This window comes from Diceros bicornis, chromosome 24 (genome assembly GCF_020826845.1).
Source record: "Diceros bicornis minor isolate mBicDic1 chromosome 24, mDicBic1.mat.cur, whole genome shotgun sequence".
NCBI lineage: Eukaryota > Metazoa > Chordata > Mammalia > Perissodactyla > Rhinocerotidae > Diceros > Diceros bicornis.
Genome location: NC_080763.1, coordinates 3,743,288 through 3,770,401, shown reverse-complemented (window position 1 = coordinate 3,770,401; position 27,114 = coordinate 3,743,288). Strand labels below are relative to the sequence as shown.

General features: G+C 42.6%; 2 long non-coding RNA genes across 3 annotated transcripts in view; one reads left to right on the top strand and one right to left on the bottom strand.

Moving 5' to 3' along the window:
* LOC131420763 (uncharacterized) overlaps positions 1 to 27,114 on the bottom strand; it is a 157,834-nt gene that overhangs the window by 84,860 nt on the left and 45,860 nt on the right. The window lies entirely within an intron of this gene.
* Positions 6,263 to 16,546, top strand: LOC131420764 (uncharacterized). Its single transcript, XR_009223671.1, has 2 exons — positions 6,263 to 6,445; positions 16,472 to 16,546. It is a non-coding gene; the product is annotated as an uncharacterized LOC131420764 (long non-coding RNA).

Genomic DNA, 27,114 nt, shown 5'->3' with positions numbered 1-27,114 from the left:
GATAAAGAAGATGTGGTGCATATATGCAATGGAATACTACTCAGCCATAAAAAAGACGAAATTGTGCCATTTGCAACAACACGGACAGACCTTGAGGGTATTATGCTAAGCAAAATAAATTGGATAGAGAAAGAAAAATACCATATGATTTCACTTATATGTGGAAGATAAACAAACGAACAAACACATAGATAAGGAGAATAGATTGGTGGTTACCAGAGGGGAGGGGGGTGGGGGAGGACAAAAGGGGTAAAGGGGCACATGTGTACGGTGACGGATGGAAACTAGACTTTTGGCAGTGAACACTAGGCAGTCTATACAGAAGCTGAAATATAATGATGTCCAGCTGAAATTTACACAATGTTAGAAACAAATGTGACCTCAGTAATATAATTTTTTAAAAAGAAAAAGAAAAACAACTTACTATGATAATCTTCATGGCATTATAATAAGTGAAAACTTCTCATTTATTTTTTCCACTGAGAATGCTGACTAGTTTCATAAATCTCCTCAAATTGATAAATGTTACTTCTTTTCTAGATAGAAAAGAAAGCACTGAGAACTCAGCCTTCACCAAACCATTCACCTCATACCAATGATTCTCCGGTTCTTTGAAGGGTAAATGACCTTTGCTTTCTTAGGAATGGTGTTTGTAAAATGATGAAAACATCTAACTGCCTAAGGGCCCTGGATTGCTTCTCAATTCTCTAGCCTTTTGAATGGATCTTCACCTGTTTCCTCCTCGCCCTTGGCTGTGAGGACCGTGTTCTATAGATTTCTTCCTTCCTCTCATCATCTCTTTCCTGAACCTCCCGCGAGTGCCTTTCACTTGCATTTCCTTCTTTCTTTGAGCAAGGCTCCATTCAGGGCCATGGGTTTTTTGCCTTCACAGCACACTCCTCTTGGAAGCTCCCCATCTGATGGCTTTAATTACCACCTGAACGCAGATGACTCCCAAATCTCCAGCCCCAGCCTTGACCTCCCACCCTTTCTTCGGTCCCATATTTCTTTCTGTCTGCAGAATATCTCTACTTGGGTGTCCCACCACCTCCTAAAACTAAACATGTCAGAAACGGAGCTCATTATCTCTCCACACCCCTTCGTTCTCTCCCTGTTTCTCCAAAGCTGCCAATAGCATCCTCTCCTCCGGCTCCAAAGCCTGGAGTTCCCAGATGGGCACAGGGCAGTCTGTCCCCCACAGGCTTCAGAAAGGCATATTTCGGCCCCCACAGTCCAACATAGCTGAAGACTGTACTTACCAACCTCACCTAGAATCTCAGAAAGGCACTTTGAAAGAACAACATCGTGATTTTGCTTCAGTTTTCAGTTGATTTTGTCTCCATTTTTGTTTTTTTGTTTTTTTCACTCTGCTTTCTTCTTCATCCAACCATTGACAAATATTTAAGATCTCTGCTGCATCCTATTCCTTAGTACATCTTGGAGTCCTGGAGCCCTCTGAACTGACAAGTAAATCATGTACCACCTTCTGATTCATGACTCTAAATTATAGAATATACAAGACTGCATATTTATAAAGCTTTTTATTTCTTAACATAATTAATAGCTGTAGTTACAATCAAATAGTAAACTAATCAGTAATTAGCCTGAGAGATGGGTGAAATGGAGTTGTAAGTGATTGTTTCTAGTATTAATTCCTGTTCTCTGCACCTGAAATCACCACCACCCTCTCCCTGGGGCTTGGTCACATGTCATTATCTGTAGCACTCCCATTTCTCCCCCGTCATGGGACAATAATGGTACTGCCATGATGGATGCTGTCTTAGAACTCACCAGGCATCCTGCTAAGTTATTTACTTACACACAAATCACCCTAGAAGTAAGCATACCAATTGGTTTATGTGGGAAATAACTCAGCTCAAACTGGTTTAACAAATATGGAAGATTTACTGCTCATATAACTGAAAAGTCCAGTGGTAATGTAGGCTTTAGGCATGGCTTGATCAGCACTCTGGATCCGTTTCTCTGCAGTTTCCTCATCTCTATCCTCCTCCCTGAGTTAGATCTGTTATCAAGTTCATTCCCCTCACAATCATAAAATGTTACCAGCAGTATCAGGCCTACATGCTTTCCTCATTCACATTCAAGGGGATGGACATCATCCCAGAACCAATGAACAAAAGAGGCTTTTTATACAGAGTTTCATACTGAGCCTGAGTTATCTGTACATCCCTGACACCATCACTAGGGCAAGGGGTAAGAGTAAAATCATAGGCTAAGGTTAGTCAGGGCCCACTCTTGAAGCTGGGGTTGGGGTCAATTTCACCCAAAGCACACATTACTCAGTGGAGAGAAATGAATGACTATTGGGGACAGTTGTAATATCATGGTCTCTATTGTTACCTGAGAATACTGACCATTACAAAACGAGTAATTGATAAAGCTTGGATCAAATTTGGATCTCTCTGACTTGAGAGATTGCACTTAACCACTAGGCAGTAGTTCCTCCCTATAAACAGCTGGGTTCTTCAAAACAAGAAGGGGAGAATTCAGAATGTCTGTCTCTTGGTTCTTTGCAGCTTATCACGGGAAGGTCATCCTTTGCTCCCATTCATTCATTTTTTCACCTAACATTTGAACCACACTGAATTTGTCTTGCTCTTTTACTGTCCTGCTGATGTGCACAAGGACTCTTCTTTCAAGGGGAAAATGTGTCACGTACTACAACCAAACATTTCATATTAGAAGCAATTATGCTTATTCCCATAAGATTATAAAATTCTCAAGACTTGACCAACGGCTAACACGTTCCAGGCCACTGCACACCTGACAGGCCATCGGCACAAAGAATGTCAGTGAAGGGGGTAGATCTTAAACGTTCTCATCACAAGGAAAAAAGAATTGTAACTATGTATAGTGATAGATGTTAACTAGACTCATTGTGGTGATCATTTCACAATATACACAAATACTGAATCACTACCTTGTACACCCGAAACTAATATAATATTGTTATATGTCAATTATACCTCAATTAAAAAAAAAGAATGTCGGTGACAACGTCCTTCTCCTATAGCGCTTAATGGTGTCTGCCTTATGTAGGGCAATCATTTTTGCTGACTGACGAGTTCATATTGAAGAGCCATTCAGAACATAACAACTTCTGGACACAAGTGAAGGCAATGTTGAGAAGCTGGAAATTTTGCCTTTCATGCCTCCATTCCCACGTCCTTTTCTCATGCTAATATTGTTATTCAGCACCCAATATGGTATAAAAGAAGGAACATGGATTTGGAGAGAAGTCGAGCTAATATTGGCTCTTTCCTTTCTCTAAGCACGTTATTGAACTTCCATGTGTTCTAGTTTCCTCTTGGTAAACAGGGCTACTTCGTAGAATTTATCTTGTGTATTTAACGAAGGCTTCGAGAGCAAGCTTACCTTTTGCCAGTCACCATTCCTAGCACTTTACAGACATTAACTCCTCCTCTCAGGCCTCCGAGGCAGCTGCTATTATTATCTTCATTTTATGGAAGAGGAAACTGAGGCACAGGGAAATTAAGGAGTTGCCCAAGGTCACAGAGTTGCTAAATGATAGGGCCAGGATTCAAATCCAGGCAGTCTGGCTCCAGAGTCTGTGTTCTTAGCGACTACACTGCCTTGAGTTGTTAAGTGGGTTGCGCAGACACCTGCTGTGAGAGCAGCTGGTGTGTTATAGGTGCCCATGTGCATCAGAGCACCACACTGCTTAGCCCTTAAGATCCCTCCCAGCTACCAAAACACAAAGACTAGATCTGTAATTTGATAGGAAAGAGTTTTATTGGTTTAGTAGACTTTTTAAGCCTTTCTTAGTGGCACACAATTTTATGTGCTCTTAAAGGAATTTCCAGTGCCATTTAGTAATTAAAAAGGATACTCCAGGGAGAGTGGAGGATTCTCATTCCAGTGACCCTGGAAAAATCCCACCCTCCTGACCCACATGGTCGCTCCTTTAGCATCACCAGTAGCTCATTGCACAGTGCTGCGGTGTTGCCGGCAGGAGGTTCTACTTCCCTCTTTCTGGTTTCTCCACCACCTGGAAGAAAGGCATGGGCGTGATTGCTTTGGCTAATGACATGTAAATGAAGTAACTAATGTGATTTGGGGTAGAACTTCTAAGAGCATGTGCGAGTGTATGAGTTGCCTTTCCCCTCCCTTCCCCTTTGTTTAGAAATCATTGATGCCCCCAGATAGTAGAGGCTCTGTCAGCTTAGATGCTGAGTGAGGATGACATAGAGAAAAGTGCCCAGCCAGCCCATGACAGATGTGCAGAATAAGGGAGAAATAAATCTTTGCAGTGTTACACCACTGACATCTGAGGGTTATTTGTTACAGCAACATCACTAACCTATCCTGACTGTTTCACTTGGGGCCATAATAAAGGGGCAATGTTCTTTGGTCTCTCTCCCAAATATCTTTTCTGTTCTACTCAAGAGAACAGGTAAGCGACTATTCCAGCTTCCGGTACTGGGCGCTCATCCCCTAGAATTGCTGGATGAGGAATGTGTCTCTGGCTGGAAACTATCCTACTCCAGCATGACCCCTTCCCTAGCAAGATCTTTCCTCCTATTTTCCCAGCCTGAGCATAGGCTCTTCCTCCTAACTGTCACCTTCCCTTCCTTAAGACAGCCAGTTTCTAAAGAGAAAAGGGCCCTTCCCCTTGTGTTTCTCTACCCTCTATGCCATCCACTCTACCATGTGTCTATTATTCCCCTAAGCAAGACAGCCCCGGGGTCATGAACCAGAGTTTCTTGGTATCCAAACCTTTACCATCCCGGAAACTTAAGATAGGAAACGCTGGCGGAGAACCCCTCAGTGCCCAACAGCAGGCAGGAAGAAGGCAGGCCTGGGGGAGTGGGGTTGTGTATTGAAGAACAAAAGGCTGTCTGAGGAAGACATCTTTAATCAAGGAGAGCACAGAGTACAGGATAGAGGCCCATTATGCAGGAACACATGAGTCACTCTGTAGCATCTATATGATTCAGATTAAAGTATAAACATAAACTTCTCAATTTTAAGGCCAAGACTGTTCATATTTATATCCCCCAGAGCCCAACATGATACTTGGAACATAACAAAAACTCAATCAATGTTTGATAAATAGATTTTAATTGATGGTACATGATATCAATGAAAACTGCTGACAGATCCATTTTAGATAAAAAACTAAGAAAGCAAAAAGAAAAAGTATAAAAAGTTGATTTGACTTTCATCAATATGAATTACAATATTTACAAGAACTACTTACCACCTGTGCCTAATTACAATGTAGCACAATAATGACTGTGAATATTATTAAATGTATGTCAGATTAAATTTGCTGTGTGTTTTATTTGACGACAACAGGCTTCATCGCCTGCTGCTTATGTAAAGTGGCTGTTTATATAGCTTGCTTCCATCTTAAAAAGTAAAGGCAATATTGTTTATTGGTGCTTTACTTGATTGATTCAACTAGGGTTGAAGTTTCCTTATGTGAACAATAACAGAATCTCAACTAATCATTCAGACATTCTTCTGGTTAAAACAGTGGACCTACAGTTCTTACTCTTCTTAACCTTACAGGGTGTTAAAAGAGGCCATCCCTACTTGTTACGAACAGGAGGTCTCACTTTAAAATTTGCATTAAACCTCTTTTTACAAGCGACCCGGCAACTCCTGCTCCTCCATCCTCACCTCCTCAGGGAACTCAGCCCCGGCCCAACCTCACTGCTGAGGCCACCTCTCTAGTCCTCACTTCAATTTCAGTTCCATTTTACCAGATGTCTTTAAAATATCCCCATTCCTGGACGCATTTCTTTTCTCAGTTTTGTACAGCATCATCATTCTCTCCACTGCCAGGATAGAAGCCCTGTCTATTCTGCTCCTCCTGTCACCAACTAGGCAACTGGGCGCCTCGAAAAACTCAAGGGTGGGTTTGGAAGCAATTAACTATTTTTCCAAGTTGTTTCTTTTCCTTTTGTATGTTAAGGAGATGTGACCACCAACCACCCTGAAACTGACCAAGCCCCACCACAAGAGCTATGCCCATGACCTTTGCCTTATTTTTAATGCAAAGATCTCTCCAGGAGGAGCTTAGGCCTCATTATGTGGAAGCATGTTCTCCAACTGAGCCTGTGCAAGCGAATACCTGCCTCTCCCTTTTGAATATTCATTCCGCAACCGAAATAAAAGTCCCTGCTTCCCTTTTCTCAGGGATGCCATGACTTTGGAAATGATTCCTCATGGCCTCCTATTTGCTGTAAATATACTTTACTTTATGCGACAACTTCCACTGGTGTAGAGTCTTACTTAACTCACCAGGAGGCGAGCCCACTTGGTTCGGTAACAAAATTGGTGACCCAGAGGGAACATACCCCTTCATGATGACTGTGCCGCCAGCTTGACATCGCTGCCCCATCGGGAGACCCAGCGGCCGCACTGAGTGCTTTGCTTGGAGGATCTCTCTATGGAGGTGAGTGGCACCAACCCCACAGCACAGCTATAAGAGTTATTTTCTTAAGTTGTCTCAGAAAGCTTGTCTGTTGGGGCCTGGCTTCAGGGTTTTAGTCCCCACCTGGAGGTAGCCTGGCTCAGGGGAGTGAGAGTCCCCTCTCTTTGGAAAGATTGCATGACCAGGCCACTCCAGAAGGACCAATGCTCAGTTCTGGTGAAACAGGAGCAATTCCTGGTGACCAGTCAGGGGTCAAACCCGCTCCCAAGAGTTAATCTCACCTGGAGTGCACTGAGTCTGTCTAGGGGACAAATCTCCTCTGGAGATTGAATCTCATCTGGAGTGACGAGGTGGGGGCTCAAGGCCCCCTGAGATCACTGAGTCTGTCTTTCTGTTGTGCCTGTTATCAGAGGAGGGGTTGTCTTGGTTGGGGTTATACCCCTCTGGAGTTGCTGAGCCTCTTTTTTGTTTGTTTCTGTGATTTTTGTCAATGATGTTTGACATAGCATTTTTGTCTAGGACGTTTGACATCAATCTTGTTTTTCCACAGTCTGGCTTTTCTGGACTCCTAGGTCGTCTTTTTTTTTTTCCTTGTCCTCCCTGTCAGTGGTCGCTGGGTGAAACCCAGCGTCCACTTGTTTTATTTTCCCTTTAAGGATTTAGTTACGTGGCCCAGGTCTAGTTTCAGGCTCTTAGGGTGCTAAACCTCCTCTGGCTTCAGGGTTTGAGTCCCCACCTCACAACCTTGTGGCATCTGCGTCACCACTGACCAATACAAGTAGCTCCCAGGAGGTTGGAAACAGACCATAAGAGAAGGCGCTAGAATATGGGGGGAGCAAGCTCCATCCCGGAAGAAAGCCCATTGAGCTGCATCCTCCAGAATTGTAAGGTCTTCGGGTATTCCCCATTGACCTGAGAGTAGATGATCTTTTTATGTAACACAGCCTAGCTGCAATATTTACTGTGGGATGGGGGAAAATGGCCAGAAAATGGGACCCTAAATGTTAGCACCATACTACAATTAGATCTATTTTGCAAAATGACCAGGAAATGGGAAGAAATCCTGTATATCCAGTGCTTCATGGTACTATGTCTAAATGAAGGGTTAAAAGTCGAATCTAAGACTTCGAAAATACTTCCCATACTACAAGATCTTTCTGATGGGGAAGACCTGCTCCTCCAAATCAGGAACCATGGAACTAAGGGAACCCCACTTCAGAGTCCACCTCACTCAGATACTCCAGCTTTGGCCACACCACTAGACCAGCTGGTGAGCCCCAAGACACCTCCACCTTATTCCCCTACCTCACCTCTGTTTAAGCCAGAGGATGTAAGAGGGCCAAACTCCTTACTGTTCCCCCCAAGCAATCCCTCTACAGGGAATTGGACTCTCCAACAACCAAAGACCCTTCACCCTCCTCTTCCAGATAGTACAGCTAGATTAGAAACCAGTTACAAACCTGAGATATATCCCCTAAGACAGGTGCCAGATGTTGAGGGGGGATTTATTAACGTGCACGTCCCCTTGTCCACCTCTGATCTGCATAATTGGAAGGCACACACTAAAGGATTGAGGGCTGACCCAGAGGAATTCATAAACCTGACAAAGGGAATCTTCTCCACTCATAATCCAACCTGCGCAGATATTCAAGGCCCATTAACTACACTCTACACGGCTGAGGAAAAGTCATCTGTTCTGTTAAAAGCTCTGGAACAAGCAGATGATGAATATGAGCCAGGACCAGACACTCACAAGCCTAGTGAACAGGCTGCGCCAGGGACTGACCCTGGTGGAATCCCAGTGATGCTGAAGATCAAGAAAGCTAGGATATTTTCAGGGTTTGCTTTTGAAACCCAGGAAGATAGTAAGCCAGCCACCCATTAACTGGTCTAAATTAAGAGACATCCACCAAGGCCCTGAGGAAAACCCCTCCATCCATTTTTCAGAGGCTGCAGGACTGCCTCAGGCGATATACAAATTGGAACCCCAAGGCCCAGGGCAGTACAGTGGTTCTTAACACCTGTTTTACATCTCAAAGTGCTCCAGACATCTGTAGGAAACTCCAAAAGATGGCTATAGGCCCTGACACTAATTCTGCACAGATAGTAGAGACTGCCTGTAGGGTGTTCAGTAACCGGGATGAAGCCGAGGATGAGAAGGAAGACAAGGAGATGGAAAGGCAAGCCGCCTAGTGAGCTGCAGCCCTCCAGTCTACTCAAGGTGACCCGAGGGAGAGAAAGAAGATGCTGTGGGTGAGTAACCGCGGCCCCCACCGAGGGACTGGAAGGCCACCAACAAAGTCGGGGGCTAACCAGTGTGCATACTGCCAACAGGAAGGGCACTGGTGGCAGGCTTGTCCAAACCGTCCCCTTGGAGGGAAGGGATTGAACAAGATCGAGCCATGGCAACTTCCCATGACCACAGATGAGATGTGATGGGGTCGTGGGGCTCCCTGGTTGGCTCCAGGCAACCAAATCATCATCTTCCCTGAGGAGCCCCAGTGACCTTAGCAGTGGGAGGAGAGCATGTTGAATTCTTGCTTGATACTGGAGCTACATTCTCAGTGCTGAATACTAAAAGGGAAACCTTTCAAAAAGAAATTGTGACATAAAGGACTATCAGAAAAAGGAGAGACCAAAACGTTTCTGGAGCCCTTGACCTATGAAGTGGGATCAAAATTGCTGAAGCATTCTTTTCTGTATGTATCAGAATGCCCTGTTCCCCTTCTAGGGAGGGGTATACTACCGAAGTTAGAGGCCTCAACAAGCTGGGAACAAGATAAAGTAGAGATCCAAGTCCCCAAAAGTCAGGGAGTTGAGCTTGTGGCCCTATTACAGGATACATCAGCACCTAAGAAGGAAGAGATTCCCCTAAATGTTTTAAGCCAAGTTAACTTGAAAGTATGGGCACAAGGACAGGTGGGGCGAGCAGCTGGTGCCACACCAGTAAAGGTAACATTGAAACAGATAGATCACTGGCCCCGGGTAAAACAATACCTCTTGAAGCCAGAAGCTGTAAGAGGAAGACTTCCTGTAATTAATAGGCTTTTAGAACAGGGATTTATCAGGCCATGTAGATCCCCATAGAACACTCTCATTTTACCCATTAAAAAACCAGGAACAGGGGAATATAGATTTGTTCAGGACCTTAAGGCTGTCAACGAGGCTGTCCAAGACATACATCCTATAGTGCCTAATCCATACACCCCACTAGTTAACCTCCCTGGAGGTTCTATATAGTCCTGGATTTAAAAGATGCTTTTTTCTGCATCCTGTTGGATCTGAGTCCCAGGAGATATTTGCCTTTGAATGGGAGGACCCAGAATCGCACCAGAAGCAATGGTATTGCTGGACTGTCTTAGCTGAAGCATTCAAAAACTCCCCCACTGTCTTTGGGGAAATCCTAGGCTGAGATTTAAGGGAACTAAAATTAAAACAGAGTACTGTGTTACAGTATGTGGATGACATCCTAATAGCCAGCCCTACTAAGGAGATCTCCAATAGAAACATTATAATTATGTTGAACTTTTTAGCCAGTAAGGGCTGTAAAGCATCTAAAAGGAAGGCACAAATATGTAAAGGGACTGTAAAGTGTTTGGGGTTCATCATTTCAAGGGGACAACGCAGCCTTCCTCAGAAGTGGAAAACAGTAATATGCCAACTTGCTCCACCAAAAACTCGTAGGCAGCTACAAGGATTCTTGGGGACAGCTGGTTTTGGTGCATTTGGATCCCTAACTTTGGATTAATTGCTAAACCTCTCTATGATAAACTACAGGGGCCAGAAATGGACCCCTTTGAATGGGATAAGCTATGTGACCAAGCTTTCAATAAGCTTAAAAACTTGCTAGTGGAAGCATCTGCACTGGCCTTACCAGACCTGAGCAAAGAATTTGATCTATATGTTTATGAAAGACAGGGAATAGCTATGGGAGTGCTAACCCAAATGTTGGGATCCCTAAAAAGAGTGGTAGCCTATTTCTCAAAACAGCTAGATACTGTGGCAAAAGGATGGCCCCCATGCTTGAGAGCTGTAGCTGCCACCTGCCTCTTAATCAAGAAAGCAGAAAAACTGACTATGGGCCAATCTATGACAGTGTGGACCCCCCCATGAAGTCTCTAGCCTACTAGAGACTAAAGGACATCTATGGCTATCCCAGAATAGAATACTACAATATCAAGCTATGCTGCTAGATTCCCCTCAGATTTCCTTAAAGCCTTGTCATACCTTAAACCCAGCTACCCTGCTCCCTGATTCCAATGGGCTTATTACCCTTGCTTTCCCAGAAGTGATTAAACAGGTTTACTGTAGCAACAGAGATCTCCAGAGTGAACCATTGCCTCATGCAGAGGAAGTATGGTTTGTAGATGGGAGCGGCTTCATGAATAATGGACAAAGAAGAGCAGGTTGTGCAGTAGTGGCTCTGCATGCAACCATAGAGGCCAAGGGGCTGACACTAGACACCTCAGCCCAAAAGACGGAAATAATTGCATTAACAAGAGCTTTGGAATTGAGAAAAGAAAAAATAATAACAATATACACAGACTCTAAATACGCTTTCTCTGTAATTCACGCTCATGGAGCCATTTGGAAAGAAAGAGGACTCCTTAATAGCAGCAGTAAAGAAATTAAACATGGGCCAGAGATCTTTAAACTGCTTCCAGCAGTTTAAGGTTCCGAAGGAAGTAGCTGTGGCCCCTGTAGAGGCCATCAGAGTGGCGAAGCAGAGGCCATAAAAGGGAATAACTTGGCAGCTGCAGCTGCAAAAAGGGCCGCTACATCAGGAGAGCTTCTCCAATTGCCATTAATCCCCACTCTACCCTTCTATGAGTTTACACCAGTGTATTCCCCTGATGGAGTAAGGGAAGCCAGGACGCAGGGTTATCAGTGATCCCCAATAGTTAAGGGCTGGATGATTTACAAGGGAAGATTTGGGTCCCCAAACAAACAGCTTGGGGGCTCCTTAAGAGTGCTCATGTTTCTACCCATTATGGAAAAGAGACCTTATACCTATGGCTGACGAAGGTCATAAGCACCCCAGGTATAAAGGAACTTATTGAAAAAATAACCAGATAATGCATTTATTGCCAGAAGAATAATGTACAAACCAGACCTCCTGTACCTCCCTGGCCAAAGCAACTCAAATTCAGGGACTTTACTGGGGGAAGACAGGCAAGTTGATTTTACTGTTATGCCCACAGACCCTGGAGAATACAAATACCTCTTGGTGTTTGTGGATACATTTACTGGATGGATTGAAGCCTTTCCTTGTATGTCGCACAGGGCAAATGAAATAACAAAAGTGTTGTTAAAAGAAATAATTCCCTGTTTTGGGTTGCCTAGATTGACTCAGAGTGACAATGGGCCAGCTTTTATATCAAAAATAGCCTCTGAGGTGCTGGCCCCATGGTTTAGCGGTTAAGTGTGCATGCTCCGCTACCGGCGGCCCGGGTTTGGATCCCGGGCGCGCACTGACACACCGCTTCTCCGGCCATGCTGAGGCAGCGTCCCACATACAGCAACTAGAAAGATGTGCAACTATGACATACAACTATCTACTGGGGCTTGGGGGAGAAAAATGGGAGGAAAAAAAAAGGAGGAGGATTGGCAATAGATGTTAGCTCAGGGCCAGTCTTCCTCAGCAAAAAAACAGGAGGATTAGCATGGATGTCAGCTCAGGGCTGATCTTCCTCACAAAAAAAAACCTCCGAAGTAGCCAGAGTTTTAAAAATTAAATGGAGGCTACATGCCTCATGGAGACCACAGTTGTGTGGAAAAACTGAGCGGGCAAATCAAACTTTAAAGAAAACCCTGGGTAATTGTGCCAAGAGACATGGGAAAATTGGCTGAAACTACTGCTAATAGCCCTCACTTGGATAAGGGCAGCTCCAAAAGGCAAATTGAAACTTAGCCCCTTCGAAATGACCTATGGGAGGCTGTTCCCTAAAGACTCGGATTTTCTCACAAACCCAGACCCAGAGGTTTCCACGGCAATCAAACACATAATCAATCTGAAGCAGGTGGTAGATACACTCAATAAATACGGAAACTTCTAACTTCCCTTGCCTACATAGGTCAAACCTCCACGCATATGAACTGGGAGATTGAGTCTATCTTAAAACTTGGAAAAGCGGCTTGTCCCAAGATCAGCTAAATCCTATTTGAGTAGGGCTTCACTTGGTGTTACTAACCAGGCATTCTTCCCTGAAATTAGAAGGAGTCACCCTTGGATCCACCACACACGGGTAAAAAAGGCACCCACACCTGAACATCAAGAGAGATCATCACAGACAGCTGATGACTCCGAGTTTTCCAGACAGCTGATGACTCCGAGTTTTCCAGCAAACCACCCTCTGATTTGAAACTCTTGTTTCTGTGACACCATGCAGATAAGTAATGACCAGCTATCCACCCCAGGCTCTGCCTTGGATCCTAACCAAGCCCATACCATTTAGGCACAGCATGCTTCCAAGGAGTTGCATGTTCCTGGGCAGCAGGACTAGGTCCACCAGAGAAATGGGCAACCCAGTATCTAGACTATAAAGAGCTGATGAAATCTAGAGGGGGAGGGGCAAGTATGCCCAGATCCTAAACACATTGAGGCTATAAAATTACAGATGGTTGTTACAAACAACTTGGGGCTATGCCCCTGGTGACCCACAAACCTATTTGAGACCAACTGGAAATTCTGCTCCTCTACTGGTCCCCGTGACAACACCCATGCTCAGCAGGAAGCAGTTACAGAAGACAGACATTCGACCTATGTCCGTCAAGAATGACGACCAGCATAAAACTAGACGGTGGATTTGCTACCAACTAGGTGCATTGAGAAACTCAAAGCTGGGTTTGGAAGCAATGAACTGTTTTTCCAAGTTGTTTCTTTTCCTTTTGTACGTTAAGGAGATGTAACCACCAGCCGTCCTGAAACTGACCAAGCCTCACCACAAGAGCTATGCCCATGACCTTTGCTTTATTTTTAATGCAAAGATCTCTCTAGGCGGAGCTTAGGCCTCATTATGTGGAAGCATGTTCTCCAACTGAGCCTGTGCAAGTGAAATACCCACCTCTCCCTTTTTTTTTTTTAATTTTTTTTTTTTTTTGTGAGGAAGATCAGCCCTGAGCTAACATCCATGCTAATCCTCCTCTTTTTGCTGAGGAAGACAGGCTCTGAGCTAACATCTATTGCCAATCCTCCTCCTTTTTTTTCCCCAAAGCCCCAGTAGATAGTTGTATGTCATAGTTGCACATCCTTCTATTGCTGCATGTGCGACGCGGCCTCAGCATGGCGGGAGAAGCGGTACGTCAGTGTGAGCCCGGGATCTGAACCCGGGCTGCCAGTAGCGGAGCGTGCACTTAACTGCTAAGCCACGGGGCCGGCCCCCACCTCTCCCTTTTAAATATTCATTCTCCAACTGAAATAAAAGTTCCTGCTTCCCTTTGTTCAGGGACACCATGACTTTGGAAATGATTCCTCATGGCCTCCTGTTTGCTGCAAATACACTTTACTTTGTGAGACAACTTCCACTGGTGTAGAGTCTTATTTAACTAACCAGGAGGCAAGCCCACTTGGTTCGGTAATACTACCTCTCCTTACTTCCTGTTCCTAATCAAGTCCCATTGGCTCCTTCCAACCTACAGTTGGCCAGATGTACCTCCTCCCCTCTATCCTCTCCATCCCCACGTAATGCAGGCTTCACACTGTTCCTGAATGATATGGGAAATCATGAGTTCTCCTATTTACACTCCATCTTGGGAGAGCCTCTGTCAGTCAGGTCCAGTAAAGAGACAGAATTAATATAAAGAATTGTTAACTAGATATTGAAGAACAGCTCTAAGGTGTCACAGAGGAAACTATTACAGGAAGCAGCTACCACTCCTGCAAGAACAAAGAGCAGAGGCTGGAATTATTAAAACTTAGATAGAAGGGCTGCACAGAGCTGAAAAACTCAGCCCTCTGAGGAGGGACTCTGTTTAGCTGGGAGTAGTGTCTCTGAGCTAGAGAGGGGCTCTGTGCGGTTGGGACCCCAGACCTCTGAGCAGGGGCTGTGGCTGGTGTTGCGGGAGGTGGGAGTGCAAGGTAGCAGGCTCTGTGAACGTTGGAAAAATTGCTTATTGGATTCAATTGCTGCTCCCAGAACCAACTACTGCTGCCAGATTTTGTAAAGAAGTGAGGCTGGGGTGATGCTCACAGGAACAGGAAGCAAACAAGAAGCCCACAAGAGACAGGAAGGCGCAAGTCGTCCACTCTCCATCAGTATCTCCAGTTGGCAGAGCCTCACAGGAAGCCAGCTGGCAAAGCCGAATGGTTTGAAGAGTCTGAGCCCTGGCATCGCTAAAGGAATATAGAAGTGTAGGCTTGAAGCTGAAAGACAAGAAATGGCATATGATGACATAATGAATGAAGGTCACTTCATTTCATCATAACTCTCATCTTCTTAATTTCTTCTGGCTCAAGTCCAAATGCCAAACCCCAATTAACTATATCTTCTGTAGAAGATAGAACCATGCTAACTATATCTTCTGTTCCTTTTCATGTTTCCAACCTTACTACTCAACACCACAGATATTATCCTTGAATCGGTTTGTCTCCTGACTCTATCTTACCCACTAACCCTCCACTTTCCACCAGTGCCACTTTCAACTGCCTTGGTATTATCTTGCCAACTAGGTCACAGTCAAGGGCCACCAGCAGTTAAAACTCTCTGTAGCCATGTTCAAATCAATTCATAAAGTTCAGGCAAGGGCACACTCTGGGATTTCCTCTGCAATCCTGAGGGAAACCCATCCCTTACCTTAGAGAGGAGCTCCTTCTGAGGAAGAGCAGTAAACACTCTAGCAGGGGTGTGGAAGCACGCTGAATGGGAAGTCCACGAACATGTAGAACTGAATATAGGTCTAGCGAGAGCCCAGTGGAGAAACATCCACCGAGTCAGCCACAAAGATTGCCCAAGCTTTCCTCTATCATAGCCATGGATAGATTAGATCAAGAAAACAAGCCAGGGGCTCCAGTTTCTATGGCTTTGCTAACAGAAGCTCCCCTACCTGGAATTTCCTTTCTTTCCTCCTATCCATGGAGGCAAGCCCTAGATTTTCTTCAAGGTCAACTTTCAGACTCACTTCTTCATGGTACCATGTTTACCAAGCCTCTCAACTTTTGTGTGAACAAGCAAACAGAGAGTGTAGAATTAAGTTTGAAGAAAATAGTTTAAACGCATCCAATTCTTACCCAGAGGAAATCCTATATCCAGAGATACCAACTTTCACTCATTAGTCTGGCAAAATTTTTAAAGATTGGTAATATGTTCTGCTATTTTAAGGAAAAGATAGTGGCATAACAGAGTTTATATTATGATAGAGTTTATTTATAATTACACACACACACACACACACACAAAGTAATGCATTTTACAAAAGATCTGAAAGGATATATACCAAAATGTTAAAGGGGTTGCCTCTGGGAGGGGAGTTTGGGGGAAAGATAATACAGGAGGACTTGCACTTTTCATTCTATATCTTTCTGTACTGTGTGAATATTTTACAATGCAAATGTATACATTCACAATTTTTATAAATTTTAATGATAGACTTCAAGTTAAAAATGATAAAATTGTGGAGGTCAGAATAGAAATCACAAGCAGTCTAGCAAAAATACCAGAAACTTAATTAGCTCTTTTCAGAAATATACTATATTTAACCAGTTGTTTACAAGAAAAGAAAAATTAAATTCAGTAGATTGGTTTGTATAAGCAGCCAACTGCTCCTTATCTAATTACATATATCAAAATATGCGTTTCTGTGTAGATTCCATAGAAGAGCGTTCATCCTTAAAACTGTATTTTTGAGCTTTTCTGTAGCTAAAAATCATGGGACTCTATACCATGCAGTTTGCAGGGTACATTTTGGCACACACAGTTGAACATTTGAACAGAGCAGAGATCAATAGGAAGCCCGTTATCCTTGGGTTTGGCAAAGTGTTTAAACTTGTTTGGGTTTAAGTATTCAGAATGATGAAATGTTAGCCCGTCTGAGACTTCAGCCTTTTTTCAGGTGCAATTTCAACAGCTGTGTAAAGGATTTACGCGAGTTTGGATGAATTCAAACACAGGTGTGCAAGATAAAGGTGAGTGGCACAAACGCAGCACCTGTGATCATTTTCCGTGTTGGGCCATCTGATTTGTGCCTGTCGATTCCAGTACCTTTCATGCAACATCTATCTTATGAGTCATCAAAAAACACCACCTCATTTTAATTTATTGCTAATAAAGAGTGAAATTTTGAACAAAATTACACCTGGTTCTTCTCTCTAAACTCAACTCGTTTATTCCCTTGTGTTTCTTCCATCTTTTCTCCACAGCCTTCAAGTGGATTATTCTGCCTCGTCAATCTCTTTGACCGGCAGATGTATTTAGCAGATCTTATAGCAGCGTCTCAAAATGGTTCAGCAAAATATTTCATATAATCATTTGACTGCATTCTAATTGATAGGCTTAATATTTTGTGTCCCCAGTAGAATGTAAGGTCTGGAGAGTGGCACAAAGTCTTATGTTCTTTGTTCCTTCCTTATCACACTGAACACAGTCTTTACCAACTGATGTTAGGCAAAAGATAATCAGCTCCTTAAAATCCAACTTTTAAAATTTTACACTCCATGAAAAAATGTTTTTAAAAAGGGTTGACTGTTTTGCATTGCCATGATATGTTAAAATGACTTCAGAATGAGATGCACAATTCTTGCCCAGATTTTGTCTAAAATAAAGGAAACACCCCAACACAACCAAGATCTCCCCATAGCAATAAGTAAGAGTAGCCGAAGAGAAGTGACAGCCACGCCTGACAGACAGCAGGACTTGAAGGAATAGGGCCACAGCAGAAGGGATAAGACTGGGAGATTCACTGTAGCTGCCCAAACTTGTTCATAAACTCATGTGCCACACAACAGTCTCAAAGTCTTTTAGAAATTCTTGGAAGTACTTTGGGGTCATGCATTCAAACAAACAAACAAACAAACAGTGAAACACAGAAGAGAAACTGAGGTGATGCGTGTACCCATTTTTGGATGATTGGAGCACTAGACAGGACTCAGGATCCCGGATTCTAGCTTAAATTACTAGCTATATAAATCCAAGAAAATCCCAACTCGTGAGCATCTTTTTCCTCATATGTGAAGTGGGAATAATAAATTCTACCCAATTTGCTTTTCAAGGAGTTGTGAGGCTCAAATGAAATAAGAAACATGAAACGGTTTTTCCAAAGTGTTGAGCACCAGGGAAGGTAATATTGTTAGTGTCACTTTATTATTTTATAGACAAAAAATGATGTATAATTTCATTTGCTCATAAAATTGTGTTTAGGATATTATTGTTGAAGAAAAGTCTTAATTCCTTGTGAAGAGTTTGGGATATTAGAGTAAAAATTATTCCTTCTAAATTTACTCACTGAATTTACTTTTAACAGTCTAATTTTTTGTTGCAAATGGAATTCTTAGCTGCAAAACTTTAAGACATTTTACATCTTTTCGTTTCTGGCAGTTTGTGAAAGCAGGGAAAACTCGAATGTAACGAAACTACAAACATTACAATAGAAATGATTATTTACTTTTCTAATGTTTTGAAAACTCTTTACTGCAGATTTTTTAAAACTCATTTTCTAAAAAAGCAATAGCAAATAAAAAAACTCATTATAAAAATACTCATGATATCTAATTTTTGCATCCAGCTATCTGCCTAATTATCTTAAATTTTTGAGCTACTGATATACGAACTTTCCAAATTTTTTGTTGCTTTCTTTTATCATCCTCGTAGATTTCCAACAACCAAGGGTTTACAATAATTGAATCATGCTTCTATATTGTTCCTAGAAATAGAGCTGCAAAGGACCTCACCAAAACCTATTTTTCTTTTAGGTAAAGAAACCAAGGTATAGAGACTGGAATACTAAACCAGCAAGGTACTGGAAAAACCAGGGTCAACCAGGTCTCCTGACATGGTCCTCAGTCCTTTCCAGAACACCAGCCAGCTATCCTAATTTGATGGTTCCAAACATAATCCACTATTCTTTACACGCCGTAGATGATGGAAGAATCTAAACTAGAGAAGAAACAATTGGCTATCACATTTGGAAGGATATGCTGGAATCCCAAGCTGCATTCCTTCCCTACTGAAGGCTAATTTATTACAACCAAGTCATTTTCTAACATTTGCTCACACCATGAGTCCTTACCAGTTTAAAGCCACCTCCTGGAGAGGGCTTTCTAGCCATCCAAACTAAATCACCACCAAACTCTATCACATCACCTCATTTTAGTTCTCTGCATTCAAAATTGTTTGTGTATTCCTATCTTTCCCACCAATATGTAAGCTCCACGAGAGTAGGGATCCTGGGTCGCACATCAATCATTTCCCAGTGTCCAGAATAGTGCCCAACACCTAGAATACTCTCAATAAATATTTGCTGAATGGATGAATAAATGAATGAATGTGCTGTTTGCTTTGTAACTGAATCAAATGCATTAATGGCACTACCATCACGTGCATTTCTGCCTTAGAATTTTTGTTCCAGCAAGTTTTCAGCAGCTTGAAGTAACCAAGATTCTTCTTGTTTTCCTATTTCTTTGGTCAAGAATATTAATAAAATATTTTATTTTGTCTTCCTCTGCATTTATAAGAGAAAATACACTTCTGCTCCTGGGGAAAGAAATGTTATCTTTGCCCTTTAATTGGACAAGTGTCTAATTTAATCAATTTTTGCAATTTTTGGAAAATAAAAATTTGTCTAGTACTCCAACGAGAGATTTTTTTCCTTCCCGCCTTAACGTTTCCAGACACTCTGTTGTCTGTTTGCGGAGAAGTCCTCTCTGAAAATGTTTCTCTTTAAAAGCTTTTAGGAACATGCCAGTGCTCTTTAGTGAAGAAGGCTATTTTTCAGAGAGTGGGGAGGCAGGAGGAGGGAGTTAAACAAAGATTGAAACCTCTTACCTATTTGACTTGGCTACTTGGGGCTGGTAAAACACAATGGCTTTGTCTATCCAGTTTATCATGGGATAGACACACTAAATGGCCCCTGTACACTAAGTACTCTTCACAAGGAATTAAGAGTTTTCTGCAACAACACCCTCACCTACTTAATTGGGAGCCTTAAAAATCTATGCAGAGCAGAGACCATGGAAACATACTAGCTAAATGTTGCTTGTCCAATAAATTAATATATAGTGCTAGAATGCTGACTTCTAACTCCATATGAGAGCAAAACTCAGGCCAACTAAGGCAAGAAGGAGAGGATGAAGTTCCACTGGTACCTTCTCTTTTCAAGTAGCTGCAAACCCTAAAGCTGCACTTCATTTGGGAAAATCTTGTGCTGAAACCACTTCCCATATGCAACCCATCTGGAGCACTATAATCTAGTCTTGCCCGCGGCAAACCAACAATAGTGACGCTTGCCTTTCATCACAGATCCCCAAGCACGAGACAAACATTAATTAATGCCCCCAACACACCTGTGAAGTAGGGAAGTATTATTATCCCTGGCTCACAGATGAGGAAATCCAGACACCAAGAGGTTAAACGGCTTGCCTCAGGCCACAGAGTGAGCTAACAACGCAGAACTTTCCAGTAACCCTCAGCCCTTCTTGCAGACTTCGGCTGTGAGCAGCTCTGAGGTCATCCCCACGAGCAGAACTATTTCTAGTTGAGATAGGCTGCAGCCAACTTATTTATCTTTTTCACAGTCAGTTGAGACCCATTCCAGAACATAAATGAACTCTGTGCCCAAAGGTCTTAAAATGCAGAAACAATAAGAGAACCTGGTGTATTTATATCTTTGAGGGCCCTTCCCATAGTATCCTTTAATGATCATGTCTGACAGGAAACAACTATCTGCCTCCAAACTTCAGAGAGCATTAATTGAGCGCCTACTGTGTACCAGGCACTGCAATTTCAGACCTGGCTCCCATTTCCTTTCCAGAGAACTCCAGTGTGACGTCACTGAAATAACTATTGCAACTCTGAGGTCAAGTGGAAATTAGAAACTAAGGATGGCTTCTCTCTTGTCCAAAGGTTAGCAAGAGGGATATAAAAATTACCAAGAGTATCCCAAAGGTGAATGACATGATCATTATATACCAGGACAAGCTTCCTGCTAAAGTCACAATACCTTGCAGCCACCCAACTTTTAAACAGCTTATCAAACATTCTACCAATATGTACAATCCTAGTTCTATTAATAACAAATAATAATTCATCACTAATTGAATTTTTCTATGTTCTAGGCTTTACATAAAATATCTAATATTTCCAACAATCTTCAAAGAAGTTGTATTTTCTCTCATTTTACAGATGAGGAAATAAGGCTCAGCATGTTGGATAACTTGCTAGTAAGTAGCAGAGCCAGCATTTAAAACCAGGTCTGACCACCAAGTCCATGATATTTTACTTCTTTTCTGGTGCTAATTGAGGATTCTTGATTGATCGTCTCACCTTATTTTACTATTTCTTTATTCTCTTAGCACTGTCTTTGAAGGCTTTTGAACAGTAGCCAGGTCTCCTAGCATGAGAATACACCTAACAGCAGGACTTGCCTCAAGACACCTCTGCCCCCACTGGCCCACTCTAGCTCGCAGCACAGCCACATTTAAACCTTTCAGACCTTTGCTGCCCAAGCCCTGGGAAGACTACCTTTGGATCGTTACATAAAAGGCTCCTGTTTGAAGTAGAGCTTCTTGTTCAAGGAGCACTGCAACCATTTCCATACTCTGGACATCCTATTTGGTTTGAGCCCCTGATTTCAACCTGAGCTCAAGCTTGTGTGTAATAACTGGTTCATTTCTTCATCCATTCATATATTAGTTTAGGCTGCAGGTATCAGACTTACCAAGTCAAATTGACAAACAATAAAAAGGATTTATTGGTTGACTAAGGGAAAAGGCCGGCAGTAATGTGAGCTTCAGGTGCAGTTTGATCAGGACTTGGGCTCTGCTTCTCTCAGATGTGTTGTCCTCTGTATGTCAGATTGTTTCTTAGACTGACTCCTTTCCCGGTTGAAAGATGGCTATTGGTAGCAATTCAGGTTCCAGCTTCCTTGTTCATATCCAGGACATGGTGAGGAGAGGTGACAGGGAAGAGGGAAAAAGAGAGCGAGATGGAGATTTTGACTCAATGTCAAAATCACTGACAGCACTATTGAGCTTTGTGCTAGTTAGACCACTCATGAACCGATCGCAAGGCGAGGGAACTGACGATACACTGAATGGCTCAGGCCTGGGTTACTTGATCCAATCACCTCGCCAAGGGGGTAGGACTCTCTGAAGTGTCTCAAATCAGCCCACTCCATTCTGTACGCTGCAACACAGTGGTGGAGGGGCAGTTCCCCAAATGAAAATCTGGAGAATGTTAGGAAGGAGGAAAAAGGGGTGAGGGCTGAGTAGGCCACTAACGACTGTCCTCCACAGTCCACGCCTTTGGCTACCCAAATCCATACACATTCACCTTCCCACACGTGCACCTTCACAATTGTCCACACTTGTGTAAAGGAACTCACCCAGTGGGGCACAGCACAATGCTTCATGTAGTTACTACATCCAGCTGCAAGCCTAGGAACTGTGGCGGATGGTCAGACTACTCTGACAGATCTTGCATTAACCCCTCATGGCCCCGTGACACATGGATAAGTGGCAAACTAACCTCCACCAATACACTTAATATACAAAGGTGGAGAGAAAAGAAGACAACTGCAATTTTTAAAAATCCTATTTGGAAAAGAGGGAGAGGGGAAGCAACACACATGGGCCCCAAGCCCATAATGTATATCATAGCCTACTAAACAGTAATGTCAAGGATATAATATATGTATTGCATATTATTTACATATATTTCATAAACATGTATTTAATAAACATAATGTTATAATATGCATATTTCACTGCCTTGGCAGTGGAATGAATTCCTTGGTTAGACAATTAGCAAATTTGTCTTCTTTTGCAGGTAGAAAATGATTAACACCAGTGCTTGGAAAGAGCAGGGGTGTCAGACTTCTGTACCATTAGCCAGTCAGGGTCCACCTCTGGAGCGTGAAGGGAGATTGCTAGTTGCCCAGCCTAATACTCATTCTCCCTTTTTCTTTAATATGGAAATCCAGATTTTGTTTGACAAAATTAAAGGCCTCCCTGCCCAGCCTCCTTTATAGCTAAAAGTGGACATGTGCCTAAATTCTGGCTTGTGAGACATAAGCAAAACTGGTACGTGACAGAGTCCAAGAAATTTCCCTTCAGGACAGCTGGCATGTACCCTGTGCCTCTTCTCCCTTTCCTCCGTCTTGCTGTCTGGAACATGACTGTGAGGGCTGGTGCCAATCCCTACCAGCATCTACATCCTAACAGAATCTAGATTTCCCTTTAGGGAATCACGCCTCCTTCGTTGCATGTTGTGTAGCACCTTCAAGTCTGGGCAAGATTGACTTCCTGTCAAGCTGCAGAGGTAGAGCCTGACTGGCCAATGGTCCAGAAGTCTGACACCCCCGCTCTTTCCAAGCACTTTTCCACAGTTCTCTGGGGCCCAGTTGAGAGCTCTGCCTCCACTGTCCCCACTTTCCAGGGCTCCTGGTGACACTATTCCTCTTCTGGGCAGGCTTTTCTCTCACCCTACTCGGGTGGGTGAGTTCAGATTTTTGCACATCCTATTCAGTTAAGCTGGATTTTATTTAATATTCCAGGGGAGAATGAATTATTATGTATTCCTAGTATTTATCAATGCATTTGACCTGGTTTGTCTTCCTTCAAAACAGCAAATGCCCCTTTGACCCTTCAGCCCTGGCTTTCTCCTGTGAAATGATTTTCTGACTTAGCATCCCCAACATTTCCCACATCAATCAGAACCTGATGTGAATTATAGCATAATGTAGTTCATATATACTCTTTATATGTTTATGGGTCTATGTAGGCTGAGAATAAAAATGTGCAAGTGGGGACTTGAATGCTTTTTAATGAAAAGAATGATGATGTATTTGTTCACTGATTGGAAATAGTCCAACAATGGTATCTGAGCCATTTATTGAACACTTACTATGTCACAAGAACCATACTCACCACATTAAATTACATTATCACACTTAAATCACATAATGGCTTATGAAGTAGGAGCTGTTATTACCCACACTTTATAGGTGAGTAAACGAAGAAGTTAAACAATTGCCAAAGATCACACAGCAGTAAGTGGTGGAGTCAGGATTTGACCCTAAGTCTGAATGGCACCAAAACTCTCTGAGCCCACAAAAAGAGCAGCAATTTTCCAGGTGGTGGTACCTTCCCTGTAGTCAAAAAAACCACCTGCCCTGAGCCACACAGTCCATCTTGGATTGAATGGGAAAGGACATGCCTAGAAAAAAAGGTCAATGCAGAACTTCCTTTTTTTGCCTTTGGAAAATAATCATATGCTTCCCCATTATCTGTCAAGCATTAATCTCCAGAATCCAAGCAGAGAGTCAGGGATCCCCCCACTGAATAATTCATTAAATCCACTTGCTCATAAAATTACAACATCCAACACAATACTGTATATATACATATAAAATAGATGTGGATTCTTAAAAAGGATCTTGGGTTCTTTTGAAATTCTAGCATTCTCTTCTAAATATAAAAGCAGTCTTTAAAGGCAGTTCCCTGATATACATACAAAAGTCAAAATACCCGGCTTCCCCTCACCAGCCATTGCAAATCTTCTGATTGTAGCGCAGAGTTAGAAAATCAGTAGGGGCCACCTTGCTAATACCAGCCCTGGCTCTGAAGCTGTTGACAGAACACCTGACAGCTAAGCCACCAACAAAGGATATTGGTTTTAGGTATTTACAGTTTTATAACCGAATGCAAGAAGACTGGACTGAAAAGGGCTCCAGAAGGCATAGCCGTGCTCACACTGTGCCACCTGTAGGCAGGGCCCGGTAATCTCAGGGAACACCTGAGACACAGGCAAGAGGCCTTGTTCCTCACCAAAAATGAGAGAAGCAGCCTGGAAATCAACGCGGCCATTGAGACAACAGCACAAGGTCAAGGGCCAACCTTGTGGAGGTAGACAACATAGACATATCTACCACACACCACCTATGGCTTCTGAGGGCTGCTACCAAAGAACCAAATCTGTATTCCAACATTCCATGCTTTGAGACCCTGAAAGATTCTAGGGTGATTCATTTAAGGTCAATGTATTTGGGTATATTCTTATTGTGGGGGCAAGAGGGGATGTTTTAACCTTCCTTCAATTCTCATCCCACCTTTCTAAGAGGTCGCTTCAGTTAGCTGTAACTGGCTTCACCAACCCATTGATCATTTTCAGTATTCAGCTTTTTTGCTTAAAACGTAGTTCAAATCAAGGAAAATTGTGGACGCATTGTGTATGCATCAAATTTGCAGAGTCAGAGCTGTCCTATTCAATTCAGTAGCCACAAGCTACATGTAGCTACTCAAGTTTAAATTAATTAAAAATAAATAAAATTCAAAATTCAGATTTTCACTCACAAAAGCCCCATTTCATGTGCTCAATAGCCATGTGCGACTAGTGGCTTCCACAGAGGTAATCCAGACATAGAGCATTCCATCATCACAGAAAGTTCTGTTGATCACTGCCAGTCTCTAGTCTAGATCATCAGAGTAAGAGATTCCACCACTAAGAGGTTGAGGCTTTGTAATTTTGTATTACAAATATTAACTGCAAAAAATACCACCTAATTGTCTCAGTGAATTTGAGATATACTTTCACAAATTCACAATTATCCATGAGCTGGTTATTTAGTTCAACTATAACTTTCTACTAGCTACATGTAGCTAGAATTAAATTCAGCTGCATGTGACAAAAACACAAATTAACAGTAGCTTAAACACACAAAGTTCTCTATTATGTCAAAGTTCCAGAGATCAGTAGTACAAAGCTGGTACAGTAATTGGATTTATTCATTAGGGCCCAGCTCCTCCCCACCTCCTTTGTGTCACTCCCAGGGGATGGACTTCAGTGGCCTGCTCCAAGACGCTGTCGAGCTCCCATATTTAGATCTGCCTTCCAGCCAACTGGAAGAATAGGGAAGGGGACAGATAGGGCTTTCCTTTAAGGATATTTCCTTACGCTGCAAACAACACTCTTGCTCGCATCCTAGTGTCCAAAATATAAACACATGGCATTCCTAGCTGCAAGGGAGGCTAGAGAATGTGGTCTTTATTCTGGTGGCCATAAAATTAGGGGTTTTATTATTATGGAAGGAAAAGAGAATGACTATTGGAAAGTAACCAGGAGCCTCTGCCACACTAACAGTGTTGAAAAATGGTAAAATGGAGAAACAAAAAGAGATTAAAGAGAATTAATTTTCTTAAGTGCAAGCAACATTGGTTAAAAGTTGGAGAAAAAATTTTAAAGTATTGAATAAATGAAAATCTCTGAGTTTTTAGTTATTTTCAATAATGTATATTTCCTAAGTGCTGCGATTTAAGGAAGAGCCCTCTACTCCTAAACTCCCCCGACAGTGCTCAGAATTCTTCATGTAATTTTCTCACATGGCTCAAAATGCCATCAACTACAGATTTATTTCTAACAACATCTTTACAAAATGCAAACGTTCCTGGGGATGGTAAGAATATCCATTCAGTCTCAATTTATTACGAATTAGTCAAATCCAACTTTTGATCTCCAAAGACAGAGGGATTGACTGAATTGGAATTTTGTGGGGAATAGGGGGAACAAGGAAGAAGTAATTTTTCAACTTTGGGATTGGGCAGACAGGAGAGGAAAAGCACTCTGGGTGTTGTGTAGCGTGGCTGAGGGAACTAAAGGGCAGGTCAGTTCTTTGGAAACGCGAGAGAAGAGATGAGAGGTTCAGGGTCGGAGAGAGGAGGGAAGGAGAGAATGAAAGGCACCAATATGGAAGTGAGAGTTGACGAAGCATCAAAGATGCGTTTCATCAGCCTGAACTTTTGCCTGGAGTTGACCATGAATATTACAGTATTTACATGGTTTCTTAGCAAAATATGCAAGGATACTTGTTTTTCTATTAAGAATTAAAAGGCATATAGGAGGCTAAACTGCAGGGCTCATTTAAGCTTACAATACTTTTTTTTACATTCAACAACAAAAAAAGAAATTCTATTATCTGAACTAAAAAGTCTCTCTTACTGTTGTGGAACTGTGTTAACTCATTCACTTTTGCTTTTAATTTAGCTGACATTTTTCAGAGATTCTACCTAAGAACAATAATAAGCACCAAGATAGCATTTAACAAGAACCTTGAGGAAGGCACTATCCTAAGGGTTTTACCTCTATTATTTCATTTAATCTTCACAACATCTCTTTAAGGTAGATATCATTACACGCATTTGACAGACAAGGAAACTGAGGCTCAGAAAGGTTAAGTGACTTGCCTGATAAAACACAGCTAGTAGACGCAGAGTCAGGCTCCAGCTGATAGAGCCGAGCTCCAGATTCTGTGTTCTTAATTCCTACACTTACACTACCTCCCTACTTGGTGTTTATCAAAAATATCAATGATTCACATTTAGATCAAAAGTGACACCTGAACAGGCCACACGCTGTACTCCTTTCTCAGCGAGGTAATCTCCACGTGATCGACGGGACTTCTGGCTGCTTTGAACGTTCAATATGGAGATGAACTGCCACTGCCTCCTACAACCTTCTTCAGGGTCCTTCTCCCCCTTCCCTGCCTCA